The sequence below is a fragment of the Haemaphysalis longicornis genome, unplaced genomic scaffold (assembly GCF_048455015.1).
Source record: "Haemaphysalis longicornis isolate Haplotype H1 unplaced genomic scaffold, Haemaphysalis longicornis Haplotype H1 scaffold_14, whole genome shotgun sequence".
In the NCBI taxonomy this organism is placed as follows: Eukaryota; Metazoa; Arthropoda; class Arachnida; order Ixodida; family Ixodidae; genus Haemaphysalis; species Haemaphysalis longicornis.
In genome coordinates this window covers 36111496-36135062 of record NW_027526245.1, presented here as the reverse complement: position 1 = coordinate 36135062, position 23567 = coordinate 36111496, and the positions used below count along the sequence as shown (strand labels likewise).

General features: G+C 44.9%; 1 protein-coding gene across 1 annotated transcript in view; it reads left to right on the top strand.

Annotated features, from left to right (window-relative positions):
• Positions 1 to 762: 762 nt before the first annotated feature.
• LOC144165256 (polyamine-transporting ATPase 13A3-like) overlaps positions 763 to 23567 on the top strand; it is a 168988-nt gene continuing 146183 nt past the window's right edge. Inside the window, exon 1 of the mRNA XM_077695384.1 lies at positions 763 to 930. The gene's annotated coding sequence lies outside the window, so the exon portion shown is untranslated. The remainder of the gene's footprint in view (positions 931 to 23567) is intronic.

The window sequence follows — 23567 nt, the reverse complement described above, 5'->3', positions numbered from 1 at the left end:
ACAGGAGTTGACCTGCTTGCAAAAAACAAGAAGTCATCTTCTGTCGACTCCAAATACGTTCCCACACCCAACGAGGTCACCCGCCACCCACCCCATATTCTTCACCCCCTTGTCCAGATACTTCAATCAATGCGCCACAGTGTCACAGGGTCAGTGAGTGTCAGAATCCCACCGATTCGGATCAAATTCCTAGTCCTTGCTACTAGGATTTGGAAGTGAAACGGCAGACCTGATTGCAATAGGAAGCTGTCACTGACCAAAAGGGTGGTTATGAACAATTTTTTCCCGTCCTTCTCCTTCTTTTTGCTAACACCCATTTTAAATGGAGCTCTTGTCCATCTTCTAATATCGGTGGCATATAATATTGTTAAAAATTCTCCAAATGCATAATAACAAAGCTTTGCTATTAAGACTGGCGAGGTGTGATTGCTGGAACCACCAAATTTGCCAGTTGCCACGTGCTCAGCGTGTCAGCGAAAAGGGCGTGGCAGAATACACCGCAGATAGGAAAGGATACCTGGCAAGCCAGTCCGTCAACTATTAGCGATTTCGACATGCCGCAACCAAGTAGTCTTCATGTGCAATACAATTTGGCGCGGAAATGCAATGCTTTCCTAGTATCCGCGCATGCTAAGTCAGCCCAAATCCGTCCGGCTGTAGTTGTACCCAGCCGGCCTTCAGACGAAACTTTTCCATTTTCTATCCTTTATTTGCAATATTTATCAAGCTAGCCATCATTTCTCCCTCGGTTTGCAGGCCTCACTCAGCAAGTGTGTGCATTCAGGCACTTGCCCCCTCCATCCCGATCCGCTATCGGTCGAAGCACAAAGCGCCCTATCGGGGGTCGGTCGCTATCGGCTTTGAAAAGATAACGCCACTTCAAGCGGCCGCTTTCACGCTGTCGCAGAAGCCCCGGGGTCCCCACCAAGCGTAAGTCGGTCTCTGCTCACTCTGATGTTGCGCACGTCGTCCCGCCCAGTTTTAGCTTTCTGTTGCCCTGTGGAACAGCGTTTTGAACCCTGCACAGGCGCTATGAACGGTATTTCACTCGAGTTAGGTAAATTGTTGGAGAAAACGACCAATGGAAGTTCAGATAGCCACGTGTACATTAAACACCTACTAAGTCAATCTTGTAATGAGCGAAGAGTTTTACTAGAGGCTATTTCGACTTTATTATAAACTTCCTCATCGCCAAATGCGGTCTACTTGTTTGATGTGCGGATGTGGTTCTGTCATTATTACGTTGTTTTTAACACGAGGCCGTGGATGCTGTGGATCTGTGACGTTCAATTTCTAAACAGTTGGTGACTGAAAACTATGCTAAAAATGGCCCTCAGTTTGCAAATAGCAAATACTGGTTATTTGACACGTGATTATAGATTTTTAATATTGACAGCCTCGGATACTGCGCCTGCTCCTTTTGACAGTATCGACGCCTTCCCTTTACCAGTACACGTGTATATCTCAAGAACACGAAGCGCTTGCATCTAACGCTGTTTAATTGGAATTAGGTCATTTCTTTTAGCCATGTCCTCCTGAGCATCAGCAGTGGTCATGGGGACAGTTTTTAAGGTGGATGCGAACGCTTGTGAGGTTCCGCGCATCTGTAATGACACCAGGCGCTATATATTGATCAATAGCCATCCAATACAGTGCATATCCCTCCCCTACCAATCTTTGTTGCATGTCAGGTGTGTATAACCGCAATCGTCACTGGCAAAACGATTGCGCGCATTAAGCACCTGAAAACACGGCGTAAGAGCGGCTTTCATGGATGCACGCGATGAATCATTTTTGAGTGTCAGTAATCGATCTTTTAACGCAATCTGATGGCAGGCCTGCGTAATAAAGCCGATTTCATGAATTCATCAATCAAGGGTGTAATCTGCAAAAGTTATCAAAGGTGATTTCCCTTCGGCGCTGACAACGAATGTCAACAAGCTTGATATCTCTCAGAAGCCGCTAGTGCCTTTAAGCGGTTTTTATTCATTTTGTTTGGTTCTTCTTAAAGAGAGCCTCTGACAAAACGGGGTACTCTTGACAGTCGGGGTAGTTAGAGACGTTCTGAGACAAAGTAGGTCCGAAACCATTCACCATCCACAGAGCTTTAGCCACGCGTCAGTTCCAGCTACAGTAGACTCCCGGTAAGACGAACTCGAAGGGACCGTAGAAATTTGTTCGGTTTATTGAAAGTTCCCGAAATATTCGCGAAACACCCGAAAAAACGCGCGAAAAAAATTCCCGAAACGCGAAATATTAGTGTTCGGCCGATATCGCTGCCAAACTGGCAGCATCGAACTCACTGGAGACTCTCGCTGTAGAATCGGTACACATGCTGCTGCCTCAGTCCGTCCACAGAGGCAGAACATCAACTGAGGTTACGGGGCAGATTCTCGATTCCCGCACTCCCCTTTGTGTTTTCTGATTTTTTTTTGTTTAGGCATCGATAGACTTGGGGGCGCCCCTAGCGTTAGGTGTTTTATGGACGCATTGTTTGCATGTCAACCGTTTGCGCGCTCTGGTTAGCCTAGCTAAATAACACTTGCATATCAAATCAGGGCGGTAGTAAAGAGGCATGATCAAAGCTGCAGTGACATGCCGGCAACAACAAAAGCTTCCATTTTATCTCTTTTTTAGAGCTGCGACGCGTGTAACATAAATAACGGGCAGCGGGAACATCTTTATGTCATGTATGCCGTTAACCTTTGCAGCGCATTCATCTCGTCTAGTGGAGCCAAAACCGGCTCGTCGTCCCCCAAGACCAAATTTCCAGCTTTGTGTCTTACAGCGAAGCAATAAATTTGCCACTCGTCTAGATTTTTTTCTCCCCTGGTCCACGAGACAGAATGCGCTTTGCGGAAAAGCCAACTTCAGTGCGCATACTGCATAGCGCTTTAATGTAGACGACTAAGAAAAATTATAGCGCGCAACTGGGCACTCGGGTGACTCTATCGTTCTTCCGAGATTCATTTATTCGTCATGGTGCCGCGTTACAGCAAACAATAGGGAATTCCCTCTTGCTGCCAATACATGGGCCCCTCAGAAAAAAATTACACCATCTTCCCGTGGGGAACCCTGATGAGGATGCGAAGCATCGTGGCGGTTCCGTGTGGTTCCATTGTGTTGCCGTTATGTTGAGTGATCTGGTTTTTACTAGCGCCAGAGGGAATTCCGCGTCCGGGTCCACACCGGTGGCAAAGGCGCGCAAGTGCTGTTGTGTTACGGTGAGTAGGCGGTGGTTCTCGAGGCGCCGAAACTCGTCCATCATGTTCTTGTCTATGTTGTCTCTGTTGTAGAGTCGGTAGTCTCCGTCAGCTTTGGTGAGGTAAAGGTTCTTGACATTGGTGCACCGGCTGAGAGCAATGTACAGGCCCTCCTCCTCGCAGCTTCGTCTTCTCGTTCTTCTTCCCCCTACGGGAAGATGACGACGGTGGTTGAACGCGAACCTATCTCGTGCTGGATTCTTTGGTTGGCCAATCCCTAGGGGCATCCTGCCACAATCAGCATCAGAGGCGCTGCGGACGGGGCTGGTTGAGCTGCACGGCGCGTTGCGCTTCCCGCCACAGCTTTCCCATGGGAAATTGAGCATCCCCTCTAAAGTTTTCAGTTCGTCGTTTCCGTTGACGTTCAGCTTCGCGTGCCTTTTTCGTTGTATCAGTAGCTTCTTGACGTAGTTTGAATGAGTCAAGGACATAAGGCGCGTTCGTAGCACTTGCTCCTGTCCCGGATTTGTAGCGTAGTGGGAAGAGCACCGCGCACCCCCCGTTGCGGCCAGAGAGTCGTGGGATCGAAACCGGGCGCCGCTGACTATTTCTTTTTTTATATAGTGTAGTATCGCGGAGCTGTGGGGGTAAGGAGGAGAGTTGCGCATGCACAGTGAGCGTGTGGACGGCGCCGCCATCAACGACGGAGGACCAGCCAGGCGAGCCTAAGAAATGCTCCGCATTTAAAAATTTAACGTCATTGAAATTGTTGTCATTCCAAAATATTTCAAAACAAATTATGTGCACTCGTAAATAAATTGTCATATTACAACCCAGAAAGCATTTCTAGTTTTTTTAATATGTGTAATGGAGATAGTATGAGGAGCCAGCCTCTAGTAGAAGCACTTCCCGTAATACAGGCAACTTCTGCAAAAATTAACCTACCATTACGCCCCTGTGAAAATAGCTGCCCAGCGAAGAAGCCTAGCACACAACACAGGAGTGACACTGAATTTAGTTGAAAGTAGAAAGGAGGTTTGACTTTTTCTGAGCGCTGACGGTTGTCAGGAAGAAAGACATACATACACGCACACACTTTAATTTCGGCGCTACTGAACTCAGAAATGGGGCTTATTGAGGATAACTTATTCACTCTAACTGCATACTGAAGTGATGACACGCATAATCTTGAGGTTTACATCATGGTTTGTACGGTGTGCGACGTAGGCGGTGACCGCGTTCTATTAGCGCACACACCGGGACCTTCGTTTTGCAACGCTGCGCGCGTGCTCGCCTTGCAGGCGCACACTACGTCACACATTCACGGACAGATGCGTTTGCTGTTTTGTTGGCCTTTTCACACTAATTTGACACTTACACTCTCACTTTTTATACGAGAACTTCCTCTCCGACGCGAGCCCCGACATTCGGTTGCTTTGGTGATAAGATTGGACGCCATACAGTCTCGGATACTGGCCATAGAGCTTCGCTTTAAAAGTAACGCGGAACAACTAACGCTAGCATACACAAAGTACTTGCCACAAACACACTCTACACCCACCCACCCGCATGTCAGCGCACATGAATGCTCACGAGGGAAAATGCGGGAGTGTAAAGGTCCAAATCTTTTTTGAACTCTCCCTTAATAACGAAGAAATAACATACGTAAATTAAAGGGAAAGCATCACCTAAGTTGTTAAAATGTAGAAAAGATACTCCAGACCATTACGATGATTCAGCACAAAGTATGCATGATATCATAAATGTATATTCGCTTTCTTCCGGCGCAATTGCCCATATGCTGTAAACGTGAGACAGTCTACACATTCAAGCCGAAGGAATCGGTACGTTCCGCTATATGGGTCTTCCCATCTAGGAACTTTCTTACACGTAACACCCCCCGGCTCTCATCTCGCCCTTTTGTTCGCCACAGTGTAGGGAAGACAAAACCGATGCGCATTTTCAGTTGTACCTAGAGTACTGATCGTTGAATGCTGGCTACATAAATCCTTTATTTTACGGACCAGCGACGTTGCAACAAAGTGAGGAGTCACTGATAGCCGTTAGAGCGTTTCTCGCTACCAGTTCCCCTACACGACATGGGGTGGGCCCTCGAAGTGGAAGGCACTAAACGCATTTAGACAAATACACTCAGGTCTAGCGTGTGTCCTAAAATGAAATAAATTCAGTGTGAAAAAGAAAGCTTACGTCCTGGTAAATATCTGCAAATCCCAGCAGCTTCTTCGTCCCTGCTTTCACGGGATACACCGCACTCTCTGTCCCCTAACGAACAAGATATGAACAAACTTGCTTCTACGCAGAGGTTACGTGTTGAAAACACATACAATACAACCTAATGGCCACTAATTAGCACTGAAGTCAGGGTATAATTAATCAAGCTGGCCGCTGTCCAGGCCATGACCGATGGCGGTCACCGCCAGCCGTGGGAACAAAAGACCCCCGCCCCCTGTTCCCAAAAGGACGGAAATAGGGCGAAAAATTTTCCCTGGGCAAAGCCATGCCAAAATGCTGACAGAATGACACTTATAGCCTTAGTGGCGAACCTTAAAGTCAATTAGAAAAGGCTACAAAGAATGTGGTGATGAAGTGAGGTTGACCCAGTTCTCGGACTTCGGAATTTTGTGTGCATTCTCTATTTAAACGACCTAATTTTCTAATTGGCTCTCTCTGGTACCTCGTCCTTTTGACTAAAAGAATTAAATGTGTGCATTCCCTAATTCCATGTTTTGTGACATTTGACAGAACCCCGTGTGCCGGTCTTTTAGCTTCGTTGGTGTGTAACTCATGGGTTGCATTTTAAAAAAAAATATTGAAGGCTAGGCATGAGAACGATAATACGTCCGATTTTCTCTTCCACAAAATCACCGGCCGCGCTAGTTCTAAATATACTGCTTTCTTGTGGTGGACGATTTAGTCCTGGCGTTTTTCAAGTCTTCTACTATAAACTATGTTCTACATTAGTATATTTTCTGTTCAAAAAGGTGTCATCTCAGGCGAAGTTCTCTTTGGCGGCTATTGCCCGAAATTGACGGGAAAATTTACCGACCATTCAACGGTGTAAATGTTTGCAAATCTGCACCTGCAGATGTTTTGCACGAGGTGAAAAGTTCTCTTACCCCGTTAAATCAAAACGGTCCCCATAAAACAAACGTTTTACATTTCATTTTTACCAATACCTATATATAGTGGCTATTGCTTTCATGCAACGGCATCTTCTGTGTGCCCTACCGTTACAACAAAACCAAAGCAGGACATTCATTCACACCTTTGCATGTGAATCACATGACTGGAAACAAGACAATAGAAAAGTTTATGTTACGGCGTTATATAATAATGACCTGATAGAGGTTGATCTTGATATGAGTCAGTCTCACGCGCTCGTATGCTTTACCCTTATCTGTGGCCGGGAATTGAGCTGTCACTATCCCATCACGTAGCCTATACTCACGGCACGAATGGCCTGCTTCTATAGTAGCAGCAACTAAGCAGCGATAGGGACGGCCATAAAAATTACAACGGAAACACAGTTTCTAGGCTAGAATTTAGACACTACGCGAAACGTAGCTATTAAAGTAAGGGAAAAAATGATGCGACGTATAGCATCAGCTTCTTTAGTACGGATGGTGGCGTTCTCGCGCGTTTTCGGCTAAGTTAGTGGATTGGCTTGTAAAAATAGCGCACATTTTAACCATAAAATTGCCTGCAACATGGATTAAAGGCGAGCCAGTTGGTGCATAACTGGGTTATAAAGACAGCGCGGGAAATGAGTCTACAGATACGGCATGCAGCGTACTGTCTGGGTCCCCTTTTTGTAGTCTCGTTTTCCCGTGCGGTATAATAACTCATAAAATTCGGTTTATTTCATTCGATGTAACTTCCGTATTTGCATTTAGAACACCTTTATTGTGTGCAATGTACTGGATATGTTTACACTAATTAACTCGAAACATTCGTATTCTACCTACCTTTAAAGAAAGCGCTGTCACTGCATTCCCCGCTGATTGGATGATGGGTGGAAGACGATGTTATCAGGTAGAGAAGAGAATGAGGACGGCACATTGAGAGGAATGGGGTTCATGAACATGACGAGACGGAGTGAGGAGGTACGGGACGTTTATTGATAAATTTCAGTTGTGGGAAGTTCTGGGAAAGTATCGCGGCTCATATATCGCCGACTGGATGTATGGTACCTTTGGATTAACGTTTCTGTGTATGAGCACATGACACGTGTCAATCTATCTCATGTATTGCCATAAAGTCGTTTCGGCCTAGTGGAAGCCGACGCACGTTTCAGGTGTACAGCATTGTAGCCTAGCGTCTTACCATAGATATTACGCGGCCACAATTACGTTTCGACTGGTGCGGTAAACATTGACCCTCCTTATACCGAAAAGCTAGAATAATGATTTGAGCATAATCAATATTTTCACAAATAGGTTGGCCATCAGTCACACTTCAACAACAGACAACCCAAAACGAACGGAGAAACGATACACGCGACGAGCGCTCACCTATAAATGAATATTTTATTCACGCAAAAAAGGACCACATACTTGCGAGCACAACACACAGACAAGCACAAAAGTTAATTGGCATGCTGGCATCATCACCTATTTTTGAGCAACGCAACTTCATATCTTCTCATTCGGCCATCAATACCGACAGGGTGCGTACGCATGTGTCGATATGTTTGAAGATGACAAATGCTATAGACATTTATTGTGAGGGGGAATCGTGCGCACTCTATGCTAGTGCCGCAAAATGCACCGCAACGCAGCGCATTTTTAAGAGTAAAACTATAAAGACGGATTCTAAACCATGGTGAATATTTTAGCGGGAACGTTAGCACCTGTGGCAACAAAACAGCGCCCAAATGACCCACGCTGCACAAAAAAAAACAAAAATACACAAAGAAATTCAGTTAAAAATGAACCAAATTTAAGCATTTATGGTAATTGAACCATGGCCCCCGGAGTTCGACATAAGCCCTCATCACACCTTACCCGTTCCACCTTTTTTTTTTTACTTTACTTAGAAAACACACGCGAAGAGCAAGCCACAATATTGGTCGCGATACTTGAGCCTCGAATGCCCCACGTTAGCTATACATTACCTAGGCTAGTAACCAGTTGCAGCCTTGTGACATACATGTTGCGTAATTTCATCATGTATTTATTTCGGAATATTTTTGGACAGTATGGCGCCGCTAGAAGGGCAAAGTTAAAAGTACAACTAAGCACAGGTCGGTTAGAGCAACCCAAAAATATTAAGAAAAGATGCACCCAGCAGAAGTACCACAAAAATAACTTATGTACAACGGCACGCGGGCAGTACAAATCCCTAGGCCAAACAGTATATAAACATCATGAGTCGTACTTATAACCTATAACACACTGATATGAAACTATATGACAATGACTGCGTGAAAAAGTCCATCGAAAATGTGTGTTCGACAAAGCAAGGGCTGTTTCAGGGCTATAACAAAATTTCCGAGGGCTAGTGTAAACTCAATAAGTTCCATCCTGCTATGGTACGCGGGAAAAAAACATTTTGAAAGGAATTAGTCTTCTAAAAATTAGGTTTTCATGCATATGAGGCGTTTTTTCGAAATGAGACAAATCCACAAGCTGAAATTAAGTCACATGAAACTGCAGTGACAAGACAACCTCCCCTAAAAGAGAAATTACAAGAAAATGGAGGAGATAACACCCTGCAAACATGTACGCAGATCGTTGTTCATATCGAAAATGAGCCATATCATGATGTGGCACGAATCAAAATGATCCAAATCCATCTACCCAACGCGAGTTTGCTTTTTTCGTGACTGTTCGTGCTGTTTTATTGGTGTTTTCAGAGGTTTCTTATTTCTGGCTTTTCGGAACTGGCTTATCGTGAATTCAGACGGCAATTAAGAGGTGTACAAAAGATTTGCCTCAAGACGACGACGACAAAGTGAACAAAATGAAACTGAGATGTGAAAATCGTTTCATCGCGCCTGGCCCTCGCCTATGGAGCAAATCTGGTTATATTTATTTTTTACTTTCATATTTACCATTTTAGGACTTAACTGAATAGCCACCGCTTACTATAGCCCTGGCAAATCTCTCTACCCCTTCCCAGCCCCCTTTTCTGGGCACAAGCCACTTCTTTAAGGGGAAGAAGATATGATAAGCCATCTAGTTAACCGTCTTGAAAATTCAGGGCAAGGAAATGAAGAGCTTGCTTCCTTTGTGAGTGTCTTCAGGCGTGCCCAAGGGAATTATTGATTTGATTGATTGTAGGGTTTAACGTGCCGCCGCAACGCAGGGGATGAGGCGCGCCGTAGTGGAGGCCTCCGGATTGATTTTGACCACCTGGGGATGTTTAACGTGCGCCGAAATCTCGCACACACGGGCGTTTTTGCTTTTCGCCTCCATCAGAAAAGCGGCCGCCGCGGCCGGGAATCGAACCCGCGACCTTGTGCTTAGCAGCGCAACGCCTTAGCCACTGAGCTACCGTGGCGGGTCCAAGGGAATTATACTGCGGAAGAATTTCAAAAAAGCTGCTAATGCCGCCAAGAGGACCCACCTGCTCTTCGTGTATAGATCTACTGTTCTTGAAGCCCTTTTGCACACGTTTAATGCCTTTTCAGCCAAAACTCGACCCCGCTATCCTCGAAAGCCTATTTGAATAAAGTTTTCATAAGAACTCCGCATCAACTTGAGCTTTTCGATTCAATACTACCCAAATCCACATCCCAATACTGCTCGAATTCGTCGCATAAATTTTAAGTACTTGTGGCGATAACCTTCCCCTCACCGATATGTAAAACATATATTATAATACATTGAAAGCGTTCTATTTAGGTCCGGTAACAAACTTCCGCTTTTTTCGTAAAATTCGCTTTACGTGGATTGAGCACATTTCGAAAAACAAAACTCGCCATATACTCGTGTGTGACGCGTTCTTCACCTGGTTAATGGCTTAGGTACCGCAGGTATAGTTAAACAGCTTTTTTTGAGCAGGATTTTGTGAAGATGTAATAGAAGATTCAATTTTCTTTCTGTTTCTAGGGTGGGGATGTTATTTTCAGTAATGAGATGCGTCGGGGCTCTTACCGCCTATTATCGCCATATATGAAAAACACATTTTCTTCGCATCATCTCAAGTTGATTAACCTCTTTCTTAATTTTCTGGTCCCATACTACTGACGCATACTGATGTTTGATCCCATAAAGGTCTGATAACCTAAGAGCTTAAGCTTCCTTGGAACATGCTTAAGCTTTCGCCTTAAACACAGTTTTTTAAAGGATGAACTCCATGCGTCTGAAATATCTCGATGGGTTAGGTGAGCACACAGCGATTGAGATTTTCAATTCATTTCGATGTGGTCCCTGTGCAAACATTTTTGTGAGCACTATGAACAGGGTGTCAAGGCTAACTAGGAATCAACGGTTATGAAAACTGTGAATGATTATTCGTTTTTTTATGAAACAAGAACTTGTGAAAAAGCGTCATATGACTGGTGACTGAAATTTATAGAAAAAGGAAGAGGGTCGCCGTTTGCATACAAAAGTCCTGTGCACGGGGCCATTTAGTTTTGTGACCTGCCCTCTCGATTCTAGCAAGCAATGGGGGCGCCGCGCTTAATCAAAGGCAAAAAAAAATCTTTGCTTATTGAGTGTTCCTGTCCCTCTAAAATTGTAATATCAAGAACGGCTTTAACGGGTTTATTTTTTCATTTATAGCCCTGTGAACACACGATGCTCTTCAGTTTGATTTGAACGTCTCAAACGGGCAGGTGTTGCTGATGAGGCACCTTTTTTCGCCTCGTAAGATACTTTAAACAATGTGGAACTCAACAAAGCTGCTTAGAAAAGAAAAGAAAAACATAAGGGACCCGCACCAATGAATTCTCACATTGTATTAACAATTTATGACATCGTATTGAATTCCACATGAATTCTTCCGTCGCATTTAGAAAGTAGCAAGAAACTTAACCTTGCGTCATTTTCTGACAAGGGTAGGCTACAAAAGCAAGAAACATTTCGACCAGAATTATTTGAAAGTCTGCGTGTGCTGGTCGGCTGACCTGTCGAGTGTGTAAATTTAGCCCTTGGAAAAACAATGTTGTGTAGTCAGCTTTGTCCTGTTAGAGTAGTTGTTATGCCGTGCATATTGGACGCTGCCCAAATGTTCACGTGGCCCAGCACCCAGCACATTAAACGGGGCGCCTTATTTGAATTTCTCAGCCTATTGTTTTCCGTGCGGCTGCACCCATAAATTCATAATCGCTAGCGTCGAATTCGAGCTTTATGATTCCCCAGCAAGATAAACAGCCATAGCCTTTGGCGCCTGCAAACATATTGACACGTGCATTAGAACCACGTCAAAAGCACTGATGGGCTGGGTGTTTGTATTTCCGGACAAGACGCGAAGACGCCAACATGTCAATTAATTTTTCTGCTTATCTCTAGTTTGCACAAGCAATAATCTGTGTTATTCAAACGAAGAGAGAGAGAGAGAGAACCTTTATTAGAAAAGGATGACCACTGGTCACGATGGACGAAAGAAATGGGGAGGGAGGGTAAGAGAAAATAAATACTGGTAGTTGTCAGTAGAGTTAATAACTGGGTCAGTTCTTGGAATCTGCAGTTAATGGGCCAGATCGTGGTGATCGTAATAGAGTCAGGAGTTCGCACAGGTTTGCCAGTTTGTTCGGAGGAGGACCGACTACAACAATTTTTACTAGAACGCTTTTAATTGAATAAACTGTAATTTCAGATAATAGTTATCAATCAGCTAGCTTGCTGATGCACAGTTGGCTGTAATCGAAAGATTTGGTGTCTTATAGTGCCCCCAGCGCTTGTCCGGCAGCAAGTAATGCTTCATTCACAGAGAAATTAAGTAAGTTAAGTTAAAATTTTGATTCTCCGGCGAAATTGAGTTTCATGACGTATGCCGCTACATCACAAGATACGGTCTTCAAGCAACATTCAAGTGTGCTGTTCCCTCTGCAGCGGACGGCAAAGCCTTGTTTACCGTCAGTCCTAATAGATGACGCCCCCATACTGCTCAGCGGCGCTGCTTGCCTTTGCGTTGCTCTGTATTCACACTTGACTTGTTTTTATTACGGTAGGTAGTAAATGTGTCGTGAAACATGGGATATGTACGAAAAACAGGGTGACGTAATACAATGTCACATACGCTAATAGGCCAGTGTCGCCTGAGACAACCACAAAGCGCCGCACTGCTGAGCAGCTATAGCAGGCATAGTGCGCGCGGTACCAAGAGCAGTGCGCACTGGTACTTCTATGTTTACGTGTACTTTCGTAGCTTCCATTTTTTACCCCACCATTCTTACTGCTGCAAAATGAATGAGCATTGCGCTTAAAGGAGTACTGACACCAAATTTTGACGCCTAAAAAATGATATAATTGGCTTCATTAGTTTGTACAGATGCCTCACTAAAATTTTTGCAGCCATCCCAGGCCGCAATCACATCTAAAATCGATTTTGATTGTCCCGGCCGCGAGCTTCCACAAATCGGCAGCACTAGCGAAATTGCTGTCGGCGTGACGAAGCATCGGCCGGCGTGTCTGGCCGGTTCAGGGTGACGTCATATAGTCGTTTTCGCAACCGGAAGCGATATCCTGCGCTGCTGTTGTCGGTGGTATTCGTTTGGGCAGGAGACGTACGGGTGTAGCTGTGTAAGCAATGCTTGTAAACTTTGCGCACTTTGCGTGTTCGGCGTCCTCGCTCTTCAGTTCGTGGCCGGCGCATGGTGTTCCCTTGCACTGGTGCCGAAAACTGCGCGGTACCGGCACCGCCGCGCCGCGCGGTGCGCGATGTCGACGCGCACCGCGGCGACGCGGCGGTGCGCGCCGCCGAGCTCTCTCAAGTTGTGCTATGGAAAGCTCGCGGAATGCGAAGTATTGCTCGTGGAAGCCTGTCCGAGCAAATCGACGACGATGCCAAGATGCATTATTTTCCACGCGACGACATGCAGCGCTAAACGTCGACTGAGTTCGTGCGCGGCGGCGGCCGCAAAAACTGTCGCCCAAGCCAGCGGGCTCGGCGTTGCTAGGGTCAGCTTGGGTGTTGGGAACTTCAGCCTTGGTATCGTGGCGAATATTTGATCGCCGGTATCTGTACAACTGCGAATGACCATCCCTTACACAACTTTTCACCACACTATCATCCCCTTTTTCGCATACTGAGCTTTATTTTGGCTATAGTTGCTGTTTCAGCGATCGGTGACCAAGACATCTGCCGTGGCCTATTTTGATTCTAGCGCGCAGGTGGCGCCATCTTTCGGCCGCTCCCCGCACCGTGGTGCCGGCAGTGCTGGGTCGGAGCGCCGAACCTCCGCTGCCGGCCAGCGTAGGCTTACCATCGCGGCAAATATCTGAACGCCGCTTTCAAATTCAGCGCTGATTACTACCCCTAGCACAATTTTTCACCACACAAACATCTACTTTCTCGCATGTGGAACTTCTTTTTCGCGATCAGATTGATTATAAGAGTTGCGACAAGCTGTTGCTATCACGGTCTCCGCCGGTACGAGCCGCTGTGATATTAAAAAATTAGCCCCATCTTCCCGAAGGGAAGGCTGCGTAGATGTGGAGCATCTCGGGGTTCGTTGTGTTTCCGTTGTGTTCTTAGTCGAATTTGGTTGTGGGGTGGTCCTGACGCTTGCTTGCGCCAAACCACTAACTGACGGGACTGTTGCTTCCATCACACTTCATCGGAAGAACGGAGTGAAGTGGAGTCAACCGCAGCAAGCGCTGAACTGAACGCGGGCAGCGCGCTACCCGATTTACATTCAAGGTTGAAGGAGAGGAGACGAGAGGAGGAGAGATGCGCAAGCGCTGAGCATGCGCCGCTGAAGCAGAAGCGAGAACGCGGGAGAAGCGAAAGCGAAGTGCACGCAGCTGGTACGAGAGAAGAAGTGGCGGGAGTATCGCGCAGCTGCGGGAGGGAAGGAGGAAAGTTGCGCATGCGCAGTGTGAGTGCGGACGCCGACGCGGGACACGCCCAGACTATAAAATGCTCCGCATCTAAAAACGGACGACGGCGAAGACATGGCCGGCCTAATCGCCTGGCCAAATAAAGTTGCTCTGTCTGTCAGGTTGCAGCGACTCATCCGAGTCTGACGATTCAGACATGTCGAGTGCTCAGGCGAGTGCGGACCATGTGCAATCGTAGCAGCTGATGTGGCGAACGTCCCTGACATCACGGGTGAGACCGTGACGTCAGACTAGCCCGCTTGCAGGCTGGCCTTCGAACGGCCATTTTCCCGCGCGCCGACCGATTTTGAAAATGGTTGCAATAAACATGCTATAATTATTTCTGTGTTGGCGGCTGACGGCTTTCGGTTCGATTTTCGTAATTACTGGGCCAATAGGTATTCTTTACAGCATAAAAACTGAAAGCGAGAAATTTAGTGTCAGTACTCCTTTAAGCTAAAACACCTCGTTCTGCAATCTTATAAACCCTCCCTAACATGCGTTTGCTTTCGCCGGAAATAGCCGATTTCACGGCTGCGCATATGGCGTAATATGTTCTGGTGCGGGGAATGAGCTAGTGAGATGCATGGCCATAGCCTTTTTCTCCAAATTACATAGCAGTGAAGTTTAAGTTAAAAGTGGTGGTAGTATGATTCTAGTGAGGCAATCTTTCAAATGAAACAAATGTGTTTTGTCTACATAGCCCCTTTAAGGAGTCGAATACAGGGCATACCTTGTGCTACTACCGCGAATGGAGGGTAAAGTGTGCTTGTAATTAGATTCTTGAATCACAAAGATACAACAAGTAATGGGAAATCACTGGAGGAAGCGTCGCAGCCGTTTTGTTAAAGCTGAACAGGAGCTACTGGTCAAAGCGAACGCTTTCCAACCCACCTTTGGCGGCAGTGATGAGGCCCTTGAATGACTCTACGAAGATTTACAGGCTGCAAGGAATCGGGTAGACGCACAGCGTGCACGATATGACAGCACAGATTAGGAGAGAAGCAGGTAGGGAAGCATACCGTGGGAAATTTATGCATAGGTATTTGGTGCAGTCGAGGCGATACACTGGTAACATTTGTGGAGATAATGAACACATAAATCAACTGGAGGAAATAAATGCGCTCTTCCGTAAACAAAGCAGCACAAAATTGACGTATAATAGCTCTAGAGATTAAATAAAAATGAAATCGACGTCAGTTTACACGCCAGTGCAAGTATAATGCAGGATGCCAGGGTGCTAGGGAAACTCAAGTTCAGGTTTAGTGATTCTAGAATGGCAAGATTCAGGCGTCAGAAAAATCTCATGAAACTATAGACACAATACGGCGTCCAAGATTTCAGCCCCGAAGACGTAGGTGCAAGAATTTAGAATATTGTTTCAGAGCGACTTAAATGGTTTCAACTGTGAACGAAGTTAGCTGAGATCTACGGAATGAAAACCCAAAACAATCATAGAATGCGCAGTAGTAAAACAACAGCGAGAGCCCCCAACAGAAATTGGCTGACTGTCTCGGAAACCAATGAACCTACTTCGTAACGCAGAAATATGTAGGTGTCAAGACTGGAGGAGTAAATAAATACCTAACAGGTTTTCCTAATTGTCCAGGACACTACCGAATTTTGATGGTTTTGTACGATTTTAAGACTGAAGCAAAAATCTCCCGAATACACATCCGTTTTCGGCCACACCTTTCTCCCAGTCTGGCCATATTGTGCCGAAGCTACCTGGCAATCCAACCAAATCCTGCCTTTCTTCCAGTCTGGCCACATTGCAATGGAGCTAAGTGGCAATGCAGTCCAATCCGACCCCGATTGACGCCTTTATCAGAGAACTTAAAAAGCATGGAGGAAAGAAACGTTCAATAGCGTAGTCGGGCATGCGCGCAAGTTGAACTGGTTAGTACAGTCGAAACTCTGACTGCGAGAAGCAGTGGAGCATAGTAAAGAAACATTTTTTTATTTATTTAGACAATACTGCAGGCCAGGTTTAGGCCCAAGCAGGAGTGCGAAAGTAATTACATAACATATCAGCCAAAAGTAATTATACAATTGCTAAGAAACATCAACAAAAATGACAGACAGAATATTACTACGCAAGAAAAAGCGGCTCAAGTGATGTATCCTGATTCGGCGAAGTAAAGACAGTGGCAGGGAGATCGTTTCCTTTAGATATTGTTCGCGGGAAAAATTAATATTTATAGGCGTTTGTGCGGGCGAACATGGGGGTAAACTTAAAAGGGTGGTATTGCCTCGTATGCTGGGAGGAAAAAGGGGCAAGGTATAATGATGGGTCAAGGCGAAGTTTGCGGTTCCAAAGATCGTCGAGAAATTTTAGTCGATTGCTTCTTCTCCGAGATTCCAGCGCTGGAATTTTGTTGTTCTGCATGAGTGTGGTAGGTGAATCATGTATTTGATAGCAGTTATAGGTGAAGGGAACAGCTTGCCTTTGAATTTGCTCGAGTTTGCCAATATCTTTTTTTGAGTGCGGATCTCAGACCACTGAAGCGTACCCAAGGCACGATCGAATTAATCTGTTGTAAGCCAACAATGTGATGTTGGGTGAAGAGTGCTTAAATTTGTGTTTTATGAGTCCGAGTTTCCTTCTAGCCGAAGCGCAAATATTATCAACATGAGTCGACCAGGAGAGGTTGCCAGTAATTGTCACACCCTAGGTACCTAAAGCTACTTGTTAAGCTAAAAGGGGCGTTGTTAATTGTGTACTGGTATTCAAGAGGATTTGTTTTGTTATTTATACACATGAACACTGTTTTATCGAGTGAAGTGTCATACTCTATTGTTCGCACCATGTGAGCACGCCATCGAGACTTTCGTTTAGAGAAACCTGATCGTTAACGTTTTTAATACTTCTTAGTAGCACGCTGTCGTCTGTAAATAGGTGGATATTAACGTCCTGGTTTATAAAAGTTGTAATACCCTTTTTATAAATCAACAACAGCATTGGTCCGAGTACGCTTCCTTGGGGGGAGTTAACTCCGGAAATAACGGGGAGGGTATCAGTGAAAATCATTTAGGTCAACAAATTGTTCCCGCAGTTCAAGGTACGATATAATCCATTTAACAAGCGTGCAAGGAAACAGAGTTTTTTTAGTTTAAATATCAGTCCAGAGTGAGATATGTTCTCAAAAGTTTTGCTAAAGTAAAGAAAAATGACGTCAATTTGGCCTGATGCATCTATGGTAGAAGAAAAGGAATGGATAGTGGAAATCAGTTGAGTGGTGCAGGACAAACCCTTGCAGAAGCCGTGCTGGTTGGGGGAGAGAATTTTGCGCTTATCTAGGAAATCAACTATGTAGTTAGCGATTACGTGTTCCATGAGTTTACAAGAAGAGCTTATCATAGATATAGGCTGGTAATTTGGCAGCAATGCGTTATCCCCTTTTTTAAACACCGGTACAACACGAGCGATGCGCCAGTCTGAAGGAAAAATGCGAGTTGAAAAAGACAAACGAAAAATATCAACCAGAAATCGAGCTAACAATTCAGCGTAGCGGGGTATAAAGACGTTAGGAATGTTATCCGTCCCGCACGAGCATTTTGAATCTAAGTTTAGAAGCGTCGAAAAAACACTTTCTAATGTTATAAATTCTGCGCTCATATCAACCATATTAAAACTGAGTGTGTTCTAAGGAGGAGACCTTGAAAAAACAAAATGGAAGTATACATTGAATTCATTTTCTATTTCCAGTTTGTCCCGAACGACCTTTTTGCCTATTTTATTGCATTCAACAGTTTTTTTGGGGGGGTTTTGAAGCTGACGTGGCGCCAGAATTTGGTTGGATTAGTTTTTAGAACTGGGCGAAAGTATTAGAGAAGTGAATTTTTTTTCTTGCGCGAATTTTCTGAGATAGCAAGAGCTTGAGGTGATGAAAGTTTTTATTTGTTCCCCGTTTTCTTATTCGCTTAATTTTCCGTACCAGATGAATAATATCACGATTAATCTAAGGATTAGCCTCTGATTTTTTTTCTTTTTGTTCAGAACAAACCTTTCAAGGAAGAAATGGCAAATGGACTTAAAGGTCTCCCACATATAATTGACGTCCTTTCCACAAAAACTATGAAAACCCAGATCAAGGTAATCGAGCACCGATTCGTCGTTTGCCCGCGAAACGTCTTTGACTAATTCTTCTTTTTCTTTAATCGGGGAGCACTGACTGTTTAGACGACACGTAAAAAGCACACGTTTGTGGTCTGATAAACCATCCTCGACCGTAGCGCATGCATGGTTAAGGGATCTGGAATGAAAGACTACATCTAAGAAGGATGGCGCGTGTAGCTGTTCACGGGTGGGGGTATTGACGGCTTGGACGAGGTTGCATGCTAGCATCATTTCAAAAGCTTTGTGGTCAGCAGTACAGGAGGATGAGAATTTTAACCAAATAATGCTAGGTAAATTAAAATCACCGGCCATTAACAAGCAATTTTTTGAGAATTTGATATCGTGATCATAAAGTTTGGGCAAGAAATCCGGGTTAGAAGAGGGAGCTCGATATACAGCAAAAATAATGAGCTTATTTCCGAAACAGTCTATCTGGACGCAGAGACTTTCGTGATCCTGGATTTGGTCAAGTGGGACTACCGGTATTTCCTTTTTTAAAAATAATGGCATTTCGTTCACGCATTTCCGAGCATCCATGTCTGACACAACCCTTTGTCGTGTTCTTTTGGTGAAGTGTCGCAGGAGCAAACATTCTTACGCTCGACACTATTCACAAGACTTCCTGAATAGGCGGTGTCAGCCACGTCAAAGCACCTGACCATTGGTGTAGCTTTATAGTAGTTTGGACGAAACAGTGCAGTTCCGGCTCTTTTGTAACAAAATAAAAGTGCATGTAAATAAAAACATTTTGCGGCTACTCATATTACATCTCCCCAACCCCCGGTGTCAGAGCTCCCTATTGCCATCGCAGCAAACCTGGCAGGTATGCGATAGGTGGTTGTTTAAGGGAAAGTTAGAAGGAGCTTCCTACTTGCATTGACAAAATGCATCCGATAATGCTATTGTATCCAATAGGACTACTGAATAGACTAACTTGGTCTGCGATGGTTTGCGACACTAACTAAAGGCAAAGTAGAAAAGGCGCTAAAAACGATGTGTAAAAAGTGCAGGAGCTCCAGAGAACAACGAGAGAAAAATCTGCGGCACATGACGGGATAACCGCGGATATACTAAAGGATGGTACTGATGTTATACGATGGGAGCTAGCCGAAGTATGCACATCTGGTCTCAGGGCAATACAGATACCTGTAAGCCCTAAAATGCCTACGTTGTCCTACGTTGTTCAAAATTCGTGAAATCAAAAAGCCTATACAGTGCAGACACATCATCGTAGTCTTAGTTGTATGCAGTTTGTTTACGGTGACCGGGCATAAACGCCCAAGTTACATCCAGAATATGAAACAGCCGGAAAACAGGCCAGATTTAGTAAAGACAGGCAACAATGACTCATGTTCCTGCCTCCAACAAGGTGGTCGAAAAATCCGCAGAGCATATCCGCGCACATAAAACTTGTGGATCCCGTAAAAGCCTTTAATTACGGAGACACCGCCGCAGAGACGCTACGAAATAGACGGGACTTTACATCACGTTCGGGGGCTCAGCGTGACTACGGGCAAAACAGTTTTTCACAACAAGAGGGAGAGCTTTCACAACGATAAGAACTGAATTCCTACATGCTTACAAAGGGCATTTAGGAAGCTTAATAGGAAGACATCATTAATACGAGTAAAGAGAGAAAAGTTGTCGCACTGGTTGATATTTGCATATGACATATTCTTCTTCAGAAAACCTCAAAAGATTGCTTCAGGTGCTCTATTCAAAGAGCTTGGCCGTAGATCATGATAAAAAAGTAAATTAAAAGCACTAACAAATAGTCAAAGAGAAAGTCTTTCCTCAAGCCTAGGTAGTAGCATGCAAGAAATGGTGTACGAATATTGGCGAATGAACTCCTGCTAATACTTTGTTGTTGTTTTTTGTTGTTGTTGCCAGCTCCGAAACGCACCTGGTACTTACACAGGTATACCATTTAGCATTGACAGGCTCAGAGCCGTTATTGAAAAGCGGCCGCAAAGCTGAGTTCCCCGCCTCAACTTGCAGTAATTAAATAATATGTACCAATCAGGGACAGACGACAATAATTTGACAACCCAGGTTGCGCACACAATTGCCACAAACCCTCCAAATAAATTTGCAACTACACTACTGCCACGATAGATGGGGCTGGAGAACTTCGGGAGAAACCTTCGTCTTGCAGTTGGCACAAGCAGGCTAATGATGATAATGATGAACAATCACTGACATGCAGTATATTAAGCTCAAGATAACTTCAATTTGTAGCAGTACATTTTGCCTGAATTACTCTACAAATAGACACGTGAAAAACAACGCGATGTAAAATTATGACATTGCTATATTGTCATTCACATATCACGCCAAGTTATTCCTGTAATATTTTACAAAAAAGGCAAATAGAATGGTCATTTTCGCAGCCTTACTCGGCGGATAGCATGATCCTTCGATCTGAGCGTTCAGAAACCTCACTGTACTTACTGAGCATTGTTTTCCGATATGCGCTCGAGCGAGCTTCACGGGGGAGTAAGCTCTTTGCTACACGTACGCACTATTTTGTTTCCTGGATTCACTAAATGACAGTTGTTTAAGCGCGTATCTTTGTTTGGCCAAAAGTCTACAGGCATATACAAGAGAGTCACCACCAGCTGCAATTGCACGCTGGAAAGTAACGCTGAGCGTGGCAGCTTTTCAATCGCAAGTTCGAACATGACAATACAATAAAAAAGAAACATACAACTAGCCGCTCAACCGACGTTATTTCCTTCTACAGCCCTGCATATCCGCAACCACTACCAAAAACATTAGCGCACACCGGAAAAGAAGGTTCTCAAAATAAGCTTTAAAATGTAAATATTGCATAAAGAATTTGTACGCATCAAAACTCGAACCACATACAGTGCATACACGGTAGCACGTACAATTACTGTACTCTGCATGAGTACAGTAGCTTTGTACATGAAGCATTACATGATAGTACAGCTCCTCAGCTTTGTTGCTCCGACTGCGTAGACATAGTAAAGAAATACGTCAGTCAGCTTCATGTTTGACGAAACGCTTGAGAAGAAACTATGCGACGGACGTAAATGTAACCAGGCTTTAAACAAGCTTTGTGTGCAATTTTTTGTTTACACACAATATTTCGCCTCCGCCAAGTGACCACTGCACTACACTAAAAAAACTAACTCCGCGCATCAAGCGAGTGTGTGAGCGCGAACCAAGAAAGCAGCGCCGATAAAAGCCTTCTATAATAGAAAGCCTCCAGTGCCGAAGTACGGTGACGTCGTTGGAAAAGGGTGCGCCCTTTTCAACGATAAAAATGTTAAGGGATACCGTGGTTATGGGTGTTATTGGAGTGAAGCCGCGTGCTGCGCGCGCGCCCGAGCAGGCCAATAGCGCTATCGAGCAGTCCAATCTCCGCCGCGAGGGACGCAGCTGTGCCTCATTGCTGTATAAGCCCTTTTACGCTGGTTTCACTTGGTAGTCTCCCGTTTGCCATGCTATTTACAACATGTGTGATCCTCGTGTGACCATCGACGCATGCGTAAATGGGTGTGCGTGCTCCCACGTCCGGCACCTATGCGGCAATCGTAGAAGCCAGACTCAACCACGGCCGATCTACTGAGCTTGGTCGGGAGGCGCAACTTTGCAAAACTCCGGTAATGTTCTTTTCGCGGCCGTTCAGCCGAATTCATATCGGGGAAGAATAATGCAGGTACAGCTTCAGTTGTTCAATATCTGGCCGTTTCTATCACCGTCACAGTGCCAATTCGTATGCAGGTTGTGGAAGCAGTCAACATGCGGAGTCCGCGCCTTAAATGTCAGATGGTTGGAGTTCGAAACGCGGCACATGTTGCATAGTTCCCGCCTTTGCGACAAACATCCCTTGCACTGCAGGTGGTCAGCCTGTGTGTCTGCGTGATGCCGCGGCTCGTTCTCCGCATTATTTGTCACAGCCCTGTTACATTTCGTGGCATCCTGTTACATGCGCAGTTCTGGTGCAGGACGTGACTTGGGTCCCCTCGAGGATAAAAAAGAATTTTTATGTTGCGCAACGCTGGAAATTAATAACGTTTTTTTAATATATATCTTTCACGGGCGATTGCATTTGCTCGCGAGGAATGTGTCTAATTACTTGCTGTAAGGCTGGTTTTGTAAGCGTCACAAAGCTTGATGTCGGGCTAGTTGGTGTAACATTCTTTGGAGGTAAGTTGATCTTGTTATGGTTTTGAAGCTACGTTGCGCTTGCTGTGAACACAGAGACTTGCACGGGGGAAAAAACCTAGACTTTGCGCTTGCTGTGAACACAGAGACTTTCGCGGGATAAAACATAGACTTACACGAGACTTCTCGTGAAAGTCTACGTTTTTTCCCGTGCAAGTCTCTGTGTTCACAGCAAGCGCAACGCACCTTCAAAACCATGTTACACCAACTAGCCCGACATCAAGCTTTACTGAACTTGATCTTGTTATGTTCACAGGGACGGACACAGGATAAAAAACGTACACTTTCACGAGAAGACGGCGCTGTCTTCTCGTGAAAGCGCGTGTTTTTTTTCCCTGTGTCACCGCAGTCATCATAACAAGCGCAACTTATCAAAACGTCACACAAAAGCTATTACAAGCTAGCTCATGTGCCTAATATCAGTATTTCTTACCCCAGTTACTTGATTGACGTCAATTATTCCCTCTTGTATGCTCCAAATTAATTCTTTTTCATCTTCAGTTTTACTCTTTTATTAAACTTCCATTCTGTGAGGCAATCAGCTCCCCACCTTGGGCCCATCGCTCAGCGTAACGTCAGCCTGTTCTTGGTATTGCGTGCGAGTGGAACGGCGTAGGTTAAAATAACAAAACGCCACACCCAGATAAGGGATTGGTTATATGCCCAAACTTTCAAACGAAAAATATCCACAGGGGTCTGATATTTTGCTTCTCACTGCGTGGGGAAAATGATATTGCGATCACCTGAAATCATCCAAAAACAAGAAATGTGAAGAGTTTCGTGCGCATTGATAACTCGATGCATGTTGGTTAAAAAAGAATACTCCATATCCACACTTCATTCTGAACTGAACGCACCGCCACAAAAGGTTTCGTGGGAAGTGAGTGCACCACTTGCGTAAATTGAATAGGAATCCTCCTTAGGAAGACGTAAGTGTAGAGTGAGACAAGGTGATGAAATTTCCGCCTGGTGACATTTCCAACTGCTGCCGTTCACAACTTTCAAGCCCTACGTAGACGTGTATTCCTGCTATCTGGGCCA